We start from the raw sequence: 16,095 nt of genomic DNA on the forward strand, positions 1-16,095 counted from the left end.
TGGGATTTACCATTATCCCATGGGATTTTGGTTAAATCCCATGGGATTTTTTTTGGTCCCATGGGATTATTGTAGTCCCATGGGATATTTGTTGTCCCATGGGACAAAAAAAATCCCATGGGACTATAATTATCCCATGGGATTTTTAATATCCCATGGGACAAAATAAAATCCTATGGGATTAAAATTATAAATATATATATATAAATATAAAGTTATGTGTATGTTACAATGAATGCTGTTTGGTAGTAAAATGTTTTAAATGTATACGAGTTTTTTTTTTATTTTTTATATATACATATATATAATTTTTTTTAAATTTTGTCACAAACATGTTTTTTATTTGTTTATATGACAATAAATATTATTCTTATTTTGGAATGTATAATAATAATATTTTACAGTCAAAGAATAAAGTCCTTTCACTGAAACAAAATGATGAAATTTCTAAATAAATGAAAAAATATTGTTTTGAAATCTTTGTCTTGTTTATTCTATTATGAAAAATAGAACTGAAAAAATATTTCATATTCTGACTGAATAGTTCACTCTTTTCATGAGGTAAGATTTTCTTTGTTATAGGTTCATTGCAATACTTGTATAGGCAAACAATTTGAATTATATATAACTTTGTGGTGTACATAATAGTATGCTTATAATTGCAAATTTATAATATAAACACTTTTTGTTAAAGTTTTTGCTTTCTTTATTCACAGCTTGCTATGTACAATTATTCAGTCCACTATATAAGAGCGAAGTCAATAAATAATTTCATTCACTAGAATATTCCTGCAATTCTTAGACAAAACATTTTTTCAATCTGTTCTTTAAAGATCTTCCTCTGTACATCTTTATTGAATGGAGAGATTCAAATGAGAAGACAAAGCAAGTTTATTTGGACAACAACATTCTAATATCTTGTTCATTCGTTCCATCTTTCAATTGATAATTACATTGTTGTATTTTTATGATCAAGTTCTTGTGCATCAATGATCGTGATGATATGACTCCTTTTTGTTTATAGTCATCATGTTGAAATTTCCTCTTTCAAATAAATGTAGGAAAAAACATGTTCCATTTCAAATTAATAAAAAAGTCGCACTATGGAGAAAAATATCAGCTTTAAGTTTTCCGTTCAGTATTGATCTGTGAATGATGACCATGAAAATCCAGATTTCTGACCTACAAATACACAAACTCAAAAATTATCAGTGAAGAGATCAATAAAATGGCTATTTTATCATGTTTATGATTAATATGATAAACTTTCATTTAAATATTCAAGTACTAATTACAGAAATCGCTTAAATTTTATAATAGTTTAGTTAAAGTACAGCTTATTTAAAATTATAATAAAAAAATATAGGCCACCGATGAGTTAAATAAGATATTACATTTTTAATGCCAAAAAATGGCTTTTTTGCACCAAAGGGAGATAATTTGGAGCTTTTTCAATGATATATGCATTTTAAAAGTCATCTGGGGCCAAACCGAATTGATTGTTTTGAATGCTTTGGTGTACCATATGATAAAGATATAAATAAATTGAGTTATGAAAAAAAAATATTAAAATATTTTTCTGAAATTGTTATACCCTAGAGCCTCCTTAAATGTCATTTGATCTCTATTGGAGAAATGTCTCATTGGAAATCAGACTGCTAAGTGTTTCTTATTTTTATATCAACCCAGCCATATTATACCTGTCTAATATCAGGAGCTTGTACATAGTTCAGTGGTTGATGTTGGTTCATACCCGTCATTTTTATTTTTCATAATTTTTTGTTTTTATAAATTAGTCTGGTATATTTGACGTTTGAATTGATGCTCTGTTTCAAATTTGGTTAGTGTTGACTTTTATAGATTACTATAACATGTATAGGGTATGGGTTTTCTCATTACTTACAGGTCATCAATGGCCTCTAATAAGTAATTACAATGCTTACATCCACTAAATTGAACTCTGATGGATAGTTTTCTCTTTCATCATACCACATCTTATTTTAATAAATATTTAATTATTATTCAAGGACAAAATTTTTTATAACAGTGGACTTACCATTTAGGCTTTGTTGACCTCTGTAAATCTTATTTTTTTGATAATTTCTTCTGTTTATAGTTTCCCCTTTATCTTTCATGTTCTTGCCCTACACATAAAAGGGTAAACATCATTTAATGACAAAAATAACTACTACATGTATTACATAATTAGTAGGCAACTGAAAATTTTGTCTTATTTGTATATAACATCAACTTACTCATCATTCTTGCTGTTCAATATCATGAATATTATCATTATTCTATGAATATGAGGTCACAGTAAATTTAACCTTGGCAGGCAGACATCTTTTTTTATATGATACCTTGTAGTCATTCCATACAACAAGTAGACCTATGCTTAAAAAATCTAAGGCCAAAATTAAAATAATGTTTATTTCCCCTCCCCCCACACGGGTCAAAAATAAGCGCCCGGGTCAAAAAATTATTTTCCACAAAAAAATCGAAATTATTTTTTTCCTGAAAATAATTTGTTTCCATTTTTGGAAAGTGCTTGAAAGCACTTGAAAGCAGAAGGATTGATAATCTAAATAAATACACTCAAATTGAGCACAAACAACTGATAAGTGGCCTGGACTGGACAAGTCAAACCATTCATGTGACCATGCTATGACAATCACATCCAGTTAAAAAAAACTAGAGGCTCTCAAGAGCCTGTGTCGCTCACCTGTTAATGTGTTTACTGATGTCGGCCATCTTCATTGGTAGGCGGGGTCATTAGACACTTTTTTTTTAAATAGATACCCTAGTATTATGATTGTGGCCAAGTTTGGTTAAATTTGGCCAAGTAGTTTTAGAAATGATTTTTATACAAGTTACAAAAATGACGAAAAGTTGTTCAATATTGACTATAAAGGGCAATAACTCCTTAAGGGGTCCTCTAACAATTTTGATCATGCTGACTTATTTGTAGATCTTACTTTGCTGAACATTATTGCTGTCTACAGTTTATCTCTATCTATAATAGTATTCAAGATAATAACCAAAAGCTGCAAAATTTCCTTAAAATAACCATTTCACAGGCAGCAACCCATCAACAGGTTGTCCGATTCGTCTGAAAATTTCAGGGCAGATAGATCTTGACCTGATCAACAATTTTACCCCCATGTCAGATTTGCTCTAAATGCTTTGGTTTTTGAGTTATAAGCCAAAAACTGCATTTTACCCCTATGTTCTATTTTTAGCCATGGCGGCCATCTTGGTTGGTTTGACAGATCACGCCACACATTTTTTAAACTAGATACCCCAAGGATGATTGTGGCCAAGTTTGGTAGAATTTGGCCAAGTAGTTTCAGAGGAGAAGATTTTTGTAAAAGTTTACAGACGACGGACGCAGGACGACAGACGACGAACGCCAAGTGATGAGAAAAGCTCACTTGACCTTTCAGGTCAGGTGAGCTAAAAAAAACCTGCCTTCCTGGTCTGTTTACAAAGGGTAGACCCGGGGAGGGGAAACAGACATTCTTTTAAATGTGGCCTGATAAAATGACAAAACCAAGAAAACTTATCATTGACCAAAGAACAATAAAATGCGGTCATGGTTTATATATGAATCTGCCATTCAGACATGCACACCTTACAATTGTTTCATATCTACCAAATATAATCTACCTGTAACTTTAAACATATGATAAACTGACAAAACAATGCAGTGTTTCATTGACCAATGAACCATGCATGAAAATGAGGTCAAGTTCATATAAAATATGACAGACAGCTAAGTGCATCTTACAATTATTTCATTCACTAAATAAAGGGGCCTTATTGCTTACAGTATCCGGAAAATTGACCAAACCACAAAAACTAAATATTTTCAAAGTTCCTTATACCCTGCCAATTTGTTATGGTTGTGCCTGTTCCAAGTCAGGATCCGATAATTCAGTGATTGTCGTTTGTTTATGTGTAACATATCTGTTTTTCAATTTTTTTGTACATAAGTTAGGTTGTTAGTTTTCAACTTTCCAACTTGGCTATCATGTGTAAAATCATACAAGTGTTGGGAAAACAGGAAGTTGTCGAGTAAATTAAAATTTATTAAAAACAAATAAATCAGTGCATTAGGTTTGCGCACATTACCATTACATTTGCGCACAAAAATCATTACGTTTGTGTGCAGCTTTTGATTACATTTGCACGCATTTTTTAACATGTAAATATAAAAAAAAAGATATAGTATGATTGCCTTTTACAGCTGACTATGCGGTATGGGCTTTACCTCGGGCTTTGCTCATTGTTGAAGGCTGTTTGGTGACCTATGGTTGTTAATGTCTGTGTCATTTTGGTGTCTTGTGGACAGTTGTCTCATTGGCAATCATACCATACCTTCTTTATATTGGCTTATGGTTGAAGGCCGTAAAGACCTCTAGTTGTTAATGTCTGTGTCATTTTGGTCTCTTGTGGACAGTTGTCTCATTGGCAATCATACCACATCTTCTTTTTATATTATGAACAATTTCCTAAAATTAAAAATGAATATATGTAATAAAAAGAAGATATTTCAAAATTTTTTTTTCATTTATATTCAATCAATTGTCAACAAATTGTTTGTGACTTTTTGTCCTATTAACTTTGTTACTTTAAGTCTTTATGCCTGAGTTTGACATGTGTTTGACTTTTTGTCCTGTGACTTTTTGTCGGAATGTCCTGTGACTTTCTGTTTTTGCAGAAGTCCAGGGAGTGTTAAAAAATCACATGTGCAAGTTGAGAGTCAACACTTACACAGGGACTACACAATACTTTTTCAGAATGTCAGCAAAAAAGAATCACTGGTGACAGGGGAGTGTAACCGATGAATTGATCCTGAATCAGATAAGATTTTCCCGGTACGTCTAAACACCGCTCAGGAGGACCTCCTGGGTGCACACATGCAGGGCATACAAAGTGCACTCATGGCAGACCCTATATAGTCGCCGTCGTATCTGCACACATGATGGATGTTTATATTCGTTATAGATCGTCATACACTTCTCATTTTAGAGTTAAATTTGCAAGCAACCTCTTAAGATTCTAAAATAATAATGCTACTAAAAATATATTATTTCCCCCAATTTTCGCAATTTTTTCGCCATATAAAATATTTAGGCGACTGTGCTTTTAGTGAATATAAACGATGACGAGGCCTCACGAATAAATATAAATATGAAATATACTGGAACATCGATTAGCATAGATCGAGCAGCAGAGTAAACTTCCACATAAATCTCTAAGTTATTTACGCCGGATAATATAGACTGTGCTCCTGAATAAAGTTGTCAAATACATTAATTTGTGTTTTTTACTTCTACAAGAAATTTGATTCAAATGCTAATTACGCACCATTTGCTGAGCAGAGAATCATTCTAAGCCAGGAACCGTCTATAGATACTAACTGATAACAGTAAGAATAGAAAGTCTCTGTAAAAAGGCAGTCAATACTAACAGAACTGTATTAACTTAATGATACATGTACATCAAGTTCCAGCACCTCACCAAGCACCCTTGCCTTGCATACTGAGATGGCAAACTGGTGTGTGTCAGTATTTTAATATAAAACTGCGTAGGTTCATATCGTTTGATTCAACGTTTGTTTGGTTATTTTTTAAGGATCGTTGTAAAATTATATCTAAATCTTTGTTAAAATACGATTTTAAATTGTTCAATTCTTTCTATTTCATAATTTTGTCAAAGTCTACTTTTTAAAGTTTTAAATTTTACAGAAAAAATGAATATTCCAATTTGATTTGAAGAAAATCTTTTTGAACTGTCATGACATGGTGTTGCAAAGCTGATTACAGGTAACTATAACATACAGTAATTTTCCATTACGACAGTGCGTGTATTCTCGGGTGTGTATAACGTATAGTTTTCTAGAGAACATCCTGTCTACGTGTAATACAGATTGATGACATTATACAACATTTCTTTGGTTAAATGTGATAAGGTATCTGTGTCCATTCCCTATTTCAACACCACTAATTTTTCGAAGAAAAAAAATCAAAAAATAATTATATGAAATTAAGAAGAAAAGTAGCAAATATAAACTTCAGTAATTGCGCATTGAGTAAACATAATTCCAATATTGCATGAACAAATCCGTGAGAAAACGTATATATACATGTATGAATAAAGATGTGTTTTAAAAGACCTATTGGCATTATTTCACACTAGGACCTAAGATAACTAGAACTAAGCAATGGTTGATCCAGAAATTTTCATAAGTGGGGACTCATTGACTGCCTTAGAGGGGTCACGTCCAGTCATGCTTCCGTGATTCCCTATATAATCTACCATTTGTTTCCCAAGATTTAGGAGGGGGGCTGGTACACACATATATATATAAATATACCTCTGCGGCGGAGCCAGCCATTTGAAAAGAAGGGGGTCTCAACCCAGGACAAAAGGGGGAGGGGTGGTTCCAACCATATGTCCCCATTCAAATACATTGATCGTTCAAAAAAAGGGGTGGTTCCAACCCCCGAAACCCTCCCCCTGGATCCGCCACTGATACCTAGTATGCATATAATTAAGAACAGCTTTGAATATATGCATATAAAATAATGGTACGTTTAAAAACCGTTCAGGATCTCCTGGTTGCACACAGGACATTAAGTAACTTAGGACATGTATATATAATAGTAAGAGTTCAGGGTATACATTCGATAACTAACATATTTTATAATTTTGTAATTTTTGTTTTGATAAAATCAGAGACATATAATACATGTATTGAGACATATATATAATACATGTGTCTCTGAAAAAATCAAACCATCTTTAAAGAAGTTATTTCAGTTTGAATCGACTGTCTTTTGCATTAGAATTCCAAAACGTTAATGTTATTTACAAATGCCAAAACCTGCAAGAAAGAAACATTTATATTCGGTGATTTTTACACTAAACGTTTTCGTAATTTGTTTTAAAAATATTAAAAAGTACATGTACATCGTTTTTTCAAGATTTGTATAGTAACTGGTTTAATTAAGTCCCCTTGATGAAATTTAAATTGCGAGACGCTAATTAATAAACTATATGATCTATCTATCGGCATGCGTCGTTATTTGGGATACGTCACGGATGACCGATGGTCATATTCAATACGATATACCAATCATCATTTGAATTTGGGCAATTGATCTTTAATAATTAGGACTAATTGGTGATGGCAGAGAATAAGTCGCTGGTGATGGTAAAAAACATATAGAAGTAAACTTTGCAAAAAAAAAAGGTTTCCTCGGAAAAAATTATGAAAATATATGAATATGCTAAATAATTTTTTTTCCGAAATAATAATTAAAGACGTTTAGAAATAACAAATTTTCACAGTTGGATAATTTTCAATTCAAGTTATTTCATTTTGAAAACGTTGAAAAATATAGATCTTATTATATGTTAAATGTGGGCCGCTTGGAGATCAACTTGTGAAACCCTGCATAATTAGGGTTTGTCTACTTTCGTCTTTTTATATTACCAAACATTCTATAATCAAGGATTTGTACAAGGCCTTGTTATAATGAATATTATCGCCAATATCACCATAATTAAATAAAGAACAGATACAATATTCGCCTAAAGAGTTTGCCATCTAACAATTCAAAATGAAATGTTGAGTCGATTTTCGTTCTTAATTTGTGTTTGCTCATTAACTGGGGTTCATGCTGTCAAAAAAAAAAATGTCTCCTTGTGTAAAAGTTATTGATAAGAAAAAATTGAAGCTTCCAGAAGAATAACGGTACGTCTAAACACCGCTTGAAGGACCTCCTGATTGCACTCATGACATACGAAGTGCACTCAGGACCCTTTATAGTCATCGCACACAGGATGGATGCATATATTCTTTATACGCTTCTTATTTTAGAGTTAAATTTGGTAGAATTTGTAATTCTTAGAAAATAATAAGGGCACGTGTCACTGATTACACAACTACTGAGCCATGAATTATCCAATCAACAAAATTAATTGGATTATCTTTATTGTTGTTTTATACATTGTGTTGTTAGTACAGTGTGACCATGCGGGAAGTAATATTGTGACGTCTAGAATGAATATCACGATGTTTTAAGATTTTCTTCTTTTATTAAAATTTCGTTCCATAAATTTTTAAGTTTTATTCTTAATTTTATTATCATGTCCTGGACCAGTAATTAATTCTTTGCACGAGTTTGAAAAGGGAAATAATTATAAATGTTCATACTTTAAAAGAATTTATATTAATTAAAGTTTTGTATATGGAATCCGTTCTAAACGGTAAAAGCCGTACTTTTCAAACAATCAAACTCATATACATGTAGTTAGATGTTATTTCTCATTTTTATCGAACTTGTACAGGAATTTTATTTTTGAGTTATACGAATATTTTAAGAAATCCGTTTTTATTAAGTTTTTTTTCTCTAATTAAAGTCGTTTTGTCCAGTTTCACAAGCCTGAAACGAATTTCAATGCGAAAATAAATTCTGAAAATGAACTTGTCTCCGTTTTCGTCTCCGTTTTTTGAAAATTATGATATTTTGGGTATAATTATTTCTAAAAAATATGTAAGTTAGATTGTAGTAGCGAGAAATTTTTAAAAAGAAGATGTGGTATGATTGATAATGAGACAACTATCCACAAAAGACCAAAATGACACAAACATTAACAAAGAAAGACTATTTCGAAGACAGTTTATTGACACGAAATCCGTTCAAACCACGACTAAGTCTTCGTGCACAGATTTCCGTTAAGGTTAAACTGAATATTGTACATAATTGTCTTCTCTTGTATAATGGTTTGTTGAGAATAAAGATATACAAATGTAATAAAATTTGATATTCAGTCAACATTGTGTTTGTTTAAAAACTTGATTTAGAGAGAGAGATAGAGAAAAGAATCACACTGAAAAACAAAAATCGAACTTGTTACAGAAAAAAAAACGCAACTATAAAATAATTCTCTTTATTCGTGAACTGCAAAACACAACAAATTAATTTACCCGTCATCATGAAAAATAAACTGAAAAAGCACATCGAATGAGATATGTTTTATTTTTTCTATATGCAAATTCATGTTAAAGGTAAAACTGAACTAAACAATACAATTCCTAAAAAACAATAAAGATAATCCAATCAATTTTGTTGATTGGATAATTCATGGCTCAGTAGTTGTGTAATCAGTGACACGTGCCCTCATTATTTTATAAGAATTAACATATCTATCTAAGTTCGATTCAGGCGCGGATCCAGAGGGGGGAGGGGGGTTCCGGGGGGGTTGGAACCCCCCCCCTTTTTTTGGCCGATCAATGCATTTGAATGGGGACATGTAGTTGAACCCCCCTTTTTTTGCCCTGGGTTAGGACCCCCCCCCTTTTAAAATGGCTGGATCCGCCCCTGCGATTTAAACTTCTACCAAAATTTAACTCTAAAATAAGAAGCGTATAACGAATATAAACATCCATCATGTGTGCAGATATGATTACGGTAATGGGCCCTGAGTGCACTTTGTATGTCCTGAGTGCACTCAGGAGGTCCTGAGCGGTTGTTTAGACGTACCCGAAGAATAAATCATTTCCTGAACCTAAAATACATTTATCTGTAATTAAAGAAAATTCGCCTAAAACATTCTCTCATATATTTAAACAATTAATTGTAAAATAATTAATTCAACGTCGGACTTTCTGTCTGTTTACTAATACTTTTCTTGTTCAGTTTAGTTTATACCCATAATAGATGAACGGAAATAAGTACTTTTTTTTGGAAAATTTACAATAAGATGAACGGAATTAAGTACTTTTTAGGAAAATTTACAACTCAAATTTTCAAAAACAAAATTCTACACTTTTTACCTGGATGTTTTTCTCTGTCTCGAAGCCGCAACCTTTGACCCCGTATCAAACGTAGCGACCAACACCTCACATGACGTATTCTCGATGTTGAGGTATTGACAATATACAATCACATTTATCAATCACATTTATCAATATACAGCAAGTAAGTAATTTGGTGTTGAATGCCAGTAGATCAGAATTTGTTAATTGAACTTTACCTGTTTAAGGGGCACTAGCTGCCAAATTCATGTTCTTCATCGATTTTAATAAAATTCACATAACGTGTATATAGTGTTGAATTGTTTATTAAAATGTTGCGCACAATCTTGGCTGATATGCATAAAACCATTATATTTCATGACACTGCATGAAAAAGAAATTGACTTATCGCATAACAGTGGCGGATCCAGGGGGGGGGGGGGGGGTTCCGGGGGTGCGCACCCCCCTTTATTTTTGCCGATCAATGCATTTGTATCGGGACATATGTTTTGCACCCCCCCCCTTTGCCCTGTTTGCCCTGGGTTAGCACCCCCCCTTTCGAAAATTCCTGCATCCGCCCCTGCATAATACCAGAACCAGAGACATATATATTGTATCTAATATCTCTGACAGAACTAAAAAATAAACTACAGTAAGTCCACATACACATAAGAGGGTATGGATGTTAATTAACAGAATAGAGAACAAAGGACAAAGAAAAAAAAGGAATAAAGAATAGTGAAAGAAAGAGAATAATGGAAAAAAGTGTAAGTTATTAAAAATATAACTAAAACAAGAATGTGTCCCCAGTACACGGATGCCCCACTCGCACTATCATTTTCTATGTTCAGTGGACCGTGAAATTGGGGTAAGAACTCTAATTTGACATTAAAATTAGAAAGATCATACCATAAGGAACATATATACTAAGTTTCAGGTTGATTGGACTTCAACTTCATCAAAAACTACCTCGACCAAAAACTTTAACCTGAAACAGGACGAACGAACGGACGAACGAACGAACGGAGGCACAGACCAGAAAACATAATGCCCCTCTACTATCGTAGGTGGGGCATAAAAAGAAGACAGAAAAAAAGACACCCCTCCGAGACGAGCCTTACATGCACTGTTATTACCCAAGGTTAATTTTACGGCGGCTCATTTTATTTTGGCTTAGAAATAAACATAATTGACAAGTTTCCTTCCCCTGCATTCTCGATCCCACATGTAAATAGCACGGTGATTTCAAAAAGACATTGATACATCTACAACACTTGCCGTCAGTGTTTGAATATATTGATAAAGAAGGTATAGAAGATTAATGCACGCACACTATTATCCACCACTGGCCTAAATAGTTAGTCCGCAAACAACGAGGGTCATAAAAACCCAGCACTTTGAACACAGCCACCGGCATGGTGTGAATCTGAAAGCTTCCCACTATCCATTTCTACCCATAGAAAACTTTTGCCTTTCATTTATCAAAAATGAAATATGTTGATATTAATGGTATATAAGAATTATTGGGGAATTCAAACCATTCCTATTGTAAGTGATAAAACTAAATTTATATCAGGGTGATTGAAATGAGGAAAAAAAGGGGGAATCAGGAGTTCAGGGCCCCCTGTTTGGGAAAAGAATTGGTTGATTATATATGGAATCACTGAGTCATGGCAGGAGCAGACCCCTCTTAGGCAGTCGGTGGGCCCCACTTATGAAAAATTCTGGACCCACCACTGTGGTCATGGTGGTCTTCAGTTGTATTATCTTTTAAAAAAAAAATTACACCTGTATAGTGTATATTCTTGAGTGTAAATCAAGGGAAAATACTGTGAACTATCTGTGCATTGGGGCTTATTAAAAGGTATTTCGGGGGGAAGAAAGAAGGGAGGGTGAGTCCATGGGAGGTAATCCCCACCCCTTTCAATTTGAGAATATGCTATTATCTTGTAAACGGTCCAGATCCTCATCCCTAAACCATATATATTCTTGAATGGGACGATAAAACAAATCAAATGAAATTAAAAGGAGGTCTTTGGGGGTTACCCCACTCTGTTCAATTTGAGAATGTGCTATTATCTTGTGAACGATCCAGATCCCCACCCCTAAACCATATATATTCTTGTCGGGGACAATAAAATTAATAATGAAATAAAATAAAAGTGAAGTCCCACCCCCTCTAGTTTGAAAACTTGTAAACGGTCAAGATCCCCACCCCTAAACCATATTTATATATTCTTGTATAGAACAATAAAACAAATCAAAGGAAATATAGGGAGAGTCCATGGGGTTCACCCCCACCCCCACATGTTTGAGAAACTTTTAAATGGTTGAGATCCCCTGTCATCCAGTGGTTAGGTGAAAAAATTTCAGGATCCCTGATCCCCACCGTCAAACCATATATATTCTTGTATGAGACAATAAAACAAATCAAATGAATATAGGATCATCCCCTTTGTCTTGGGTTGGGAACCCCCCCTTTTTAAAATGGCTGGATCCGCCCCGGCATACCATCTAGCTAGCTATAAAGGCTTTAAAAATATGAAATCAAACAAGGAAATTAACAGTGTAGGCAACTGTTTTGAATTTAAAAAAAAGTCTTTTACATATATATAACAATGTTAAATTTTTTGTGCATTTATTTTTGCTTATCGTATTTTCAATAATAGACAAAATTGCATGATTGAATATTGTTATTTGAGAAAAATCAGCATACATGATATAAAATGGGAAGTGGAAACTGGGAATTTGACAAAGAGACAACAACCCAATCAAAGAGCAGACAACGGCCGAAGGTCACCTATGGGTCTTCAATGCAGTGAGAAAAATTCGGCACTGGTCTTCAGCTCATAAATATGTATCAGAAATGAAAACGAGATACAGCTTTCAGTTGTATTAATAAAAACCTCACAATAAGTTCTGAATATCAGAATATACAGTATTGCAAGATTCTCTCAAAATGTACACATAGAGCTGAAAAACTGTCAGTGACTGTAAAATTAATCATGCTTACATTAAAGTCCATGGAATCCATCTTAATATGCATACTCTCGTAAAAATATATTTGATTTGATTTTCGTACAAAGGAATATAAGTTTGCAATAGACATCAAGTTTTCAAAAATAAGAGTATCTATGCCATTAATTTACGACAAGATCTTAATCAAGTAATAATTTCGGTTTGTTTAAATATTTCGGAGGTTAGTATGACCTCCTCTTTGGTGATGATGTTTTCGTTTAAAGTTGGGAAAATTGTTTGTACATGTACCAACAAAAATAAAAACACAAAATCAATCTAGAATTATGTTTTTATCATTTTTTTATGTTTAGGTTGTCAGCAAGATGAAAAGGACAAGTATGCAGTTCAAAATTCAAAATGTGGATAAGTTGAGGTTCTAGGTCTTACCTTTGCAGATTTTCATATTTTGCATGAATGAATCAAAGGTTATATGATGGACAGCAGAGAAAGAAAAAAACAACTTTTCAATTATCCTGCTCCTGGATAAATGTAAAACATCTTGTTTTTCGGTAAGTTTTATGCTCTGTTTTGATAGTGTTAGTGCATTCATCTTTCCAGTCTTTCCTCTAAATTGTAAGTTTTTGGTGAGTGTTCACCATGAATTTCAGTAAGTAACTTGTGGATTTACATGTATATACTCAAAATTTAGTACTAATATTAATGGGATTTTAGCATGACATCCTGCCAAATGCTTGTTAATCATGTTTATGTTCCAGAACAAACAAGTATTTGGACTGTACGCATACAGTCTGCCCAATTTTAAGAAGTTGGTCAAGTTTATTACAAACAAATGTACAGTACAGATCAACATAACTGAAATCTTTAATAGATTAATACAAAAAGTTTAATTGCAGTTAAAATAAAAACACAGGTTTGGTTGAGCTGGTACCAGACAGTACAAGTATACTTAAATGGTCTGACTGTACACATATGGTGGGACTAAGTTCTGGACCATAAAAGTAAGATCCGAATACTGATATGGTCTGGAACATTTATACATGTCTTAAAATTAATATCAAACACATTGGTGTTTTTGAACTTGGTAATAAGTTATGTGATAGAACTATAATGTTTTGGGATATCAAAATCAAAAATATCCCATTTTTACTTTTAATAAAGAAGAAGATTATTGATGTATGTTTAAATGTATATTAAAATGAGACAGCAAGCCAACAACACAAAAAAAAAAGGATAAAACATATATATTTTGTTTGTATCAATGTTATAATTTCCAATATGTTCAAGGTATTTTTTCATTGAAATAAAACACAAATTGAAATCTGTCTGAACTTCAAAAGCTTAAAGAAATATTGTTTCTGTTGTCTGCATTTTGTATAATATATTGCAAATTCTTGTGAATAATGGAAAGTTATTATAGTTGTCTAAAGTTTTAACTTTTAACATTGATCTTTATACTGTAAAATTCATAAATTATTGCGTGCATTTATTATTGCGATTCTGTCATTTTAGACTTAAATGCGATTTTAAATTTTACGATTTTGAAAAATCCTGTTTAATCCATATAAAATATTTCATAATACGAGTTTAAATTATTGCGTTTACAACTCCGTTGCATTTTTCGCAATAAAAAAAAACTTGCATTAATTCTGAATTTACAGTATATATATATATATTATGTATATAACTTGGGAAAATACCCAAATTTTATAAAGAAGAATAAATTAATTGATTGTTATATGGTATTAGAATAGGAAGATGTGGTATATTGCTAATTTGACGGGCACACTACGTTTGCGCGCATTTGGGGATTAAAATGTTTTACGTTTGCGCGCAGCTTTCGATTACATTTGCGCGCACTCATTTTACAGGTAAACTCAGGTAAAAATATAAATAAAAATTAAATCGAATTTTAATTGACTATATATTATTTTTATTTTCATAATAAATATGACTATCAATTATTAATTTTGAAAACATTTCCGAAGTCAAATTATATATTGTTCATTGTGAATATTTCAGGATGAAAAGTGTTTCAACTTATAGTGTTCGTTTTTAAAATTAGTAAATAATTCAAATTAGTTTGTGAAGTTACACCAAGGTACAAACATGGAGTTTCGGCACGTACCGACATGTAAAGTAATGAATTTATCAATACTTTTAACTTTATTAAAGATAACAGCTATGTTTTAACATTTTAACATTTTCATATGTATATATTTCTAGGATTTAGTGCTTGTGCATAACAAAACGGACTTATCTTGCTCGAAATCCCACTTCCATCTCATCGTTGGTGAGCAGGGGACTATGACTAACAGGATTGAGTACTTATACTTATAAATAATTGAACAAATTATAAATAAATAAGTGTTATTACCTGTATTTACCTGCGCGCAATTGTAATCAAAAGCTGCGCGCAAACGTAATGATTTTTGCGCGCAAATGTAATGGTAATGCGCGCAAACGTAATGCACCGAATTTGACAACCCTCCATCAGAGACCAAAGGATGTAGGCCGTTAGCAACTGATGACACTGGACAACCTTTAACAATCAGTAAAATCCATACCGCATAGCTATTTTTATTAAAAATCATATTATTGCTACATGTATGAAAACAATTTTGTATAATCCATTACTTTAGATTTTATTGGTTCTTTTTCAGAAGGATTGAAATTCACCACCTAAAATAAATGGAGAAAACATAGAAACAAGACCAGAATAAATTCAAAGAAAAAAGTTGGATCAGTTATTAATTTCATCACTCAGTCAATGATTTGAAGTTCTTTTAAATTCAAAAAAATATTGAAACCACAATAATGTCAAAGTTCTGTGCTGAATGTCCAAAAAGTGGACTATACCATCAATCAATGCTGGATGATAAGAAACTATTTATGTTTTGTGTTGAGGGATATTGTGAAAAAAATAGATTTACTTAAATAGCTTCTAGTATGTTAAGCCTAACAATAGAGTTTTTATTGATTTCAAATGGCAAATAATTGTGTTTCAAGAAAGTATTCTATAATTCATGAATAAACATATATTGATACTTACATTATCTGCTTTGTTGTTTAAAAGTTTAGTTTTGAACAGTTAAAGAACAATATGCTAAATTAACATTTCCCAAGAAAAAAAGATATTCAATTAAAAAGATTCATCTTATAATAATTTACTACCAAATAGAATACATTGTAACATACACATTACTGTTTATTCATATCTATATATTTACAATTAGAATCCCATAGGATTTTAATTTGTCCCATGGGATATTAAAAATCCCATGGGATAATAAAAATCCCATGGGATTTTT

The 16,095-nt window shown here is 32.3% G+C and overlaps 2 long non-coding RNA genes across 4 annotated transcripts; one reads left to right on the forward strand and one right to left on the reverse strand.

Moving 5' to 3' along the window:
- Positions 1–466: 466 nt before the first annotated feature.
- Positions 467–4,990, reverse strand: LOC143074738 (uncharacterized). Of its 2 annotated transcripts, none has more exons than XR_012978049.1 (3): positions 4,774–4,990; positions 2,057–2,144; positions 467–1,182 (listed from the first exon to the last, which is right to left on the reverse strand). It is a non-coding gene; the product is annotated as an uncharacterized LOC143074738 (long non-coding RNA). The 2 variants fall into 2 exon arrangements; XR_012978052.1 differs by lacking the exon at positions 4,774–4,990 and adding an exon at positions 4,271–4,508.
- Positions 4,991–5,001: 11 nt separating this feature from the next.
- Positions 5,002–15,837, forward strand: LOC143074723 (uncharacterized). 2 transcript variants are annotated; one of them, XR_012978038.1, is made up of 3 exons: positions 5,002–5,828; positions 13,138–13,335; positions 15,448–15,837. It is a non-coding gene; the product is annotated as an uncharacterized LOC143074723 (long non-coding RNA). The 2 variants fall into 2 exon arrangements; XR_012978041.1 differs by lacking the exon at positions 5,002–5,828 and adding an exon at positions 10,496–10,575.
- Positions 15,838–16,095: the final 258 nt, after the last annotated feature.

Source organism: Mytilus galloprovincialis, chromosome 1 (assembly GCF_965363235.1).
Source record: "Mytilus galloprovincialis chromosome 1, xbMytGall1.hap1.1, whole genome shotgun sequence".
Classification (NCBI taxonomy): Eukaryota; Metazoa; Mollusca; class Bivalvia; order Mytilida; family Mytilidae; genus Mytilus; species Mytilus galloprovincialis.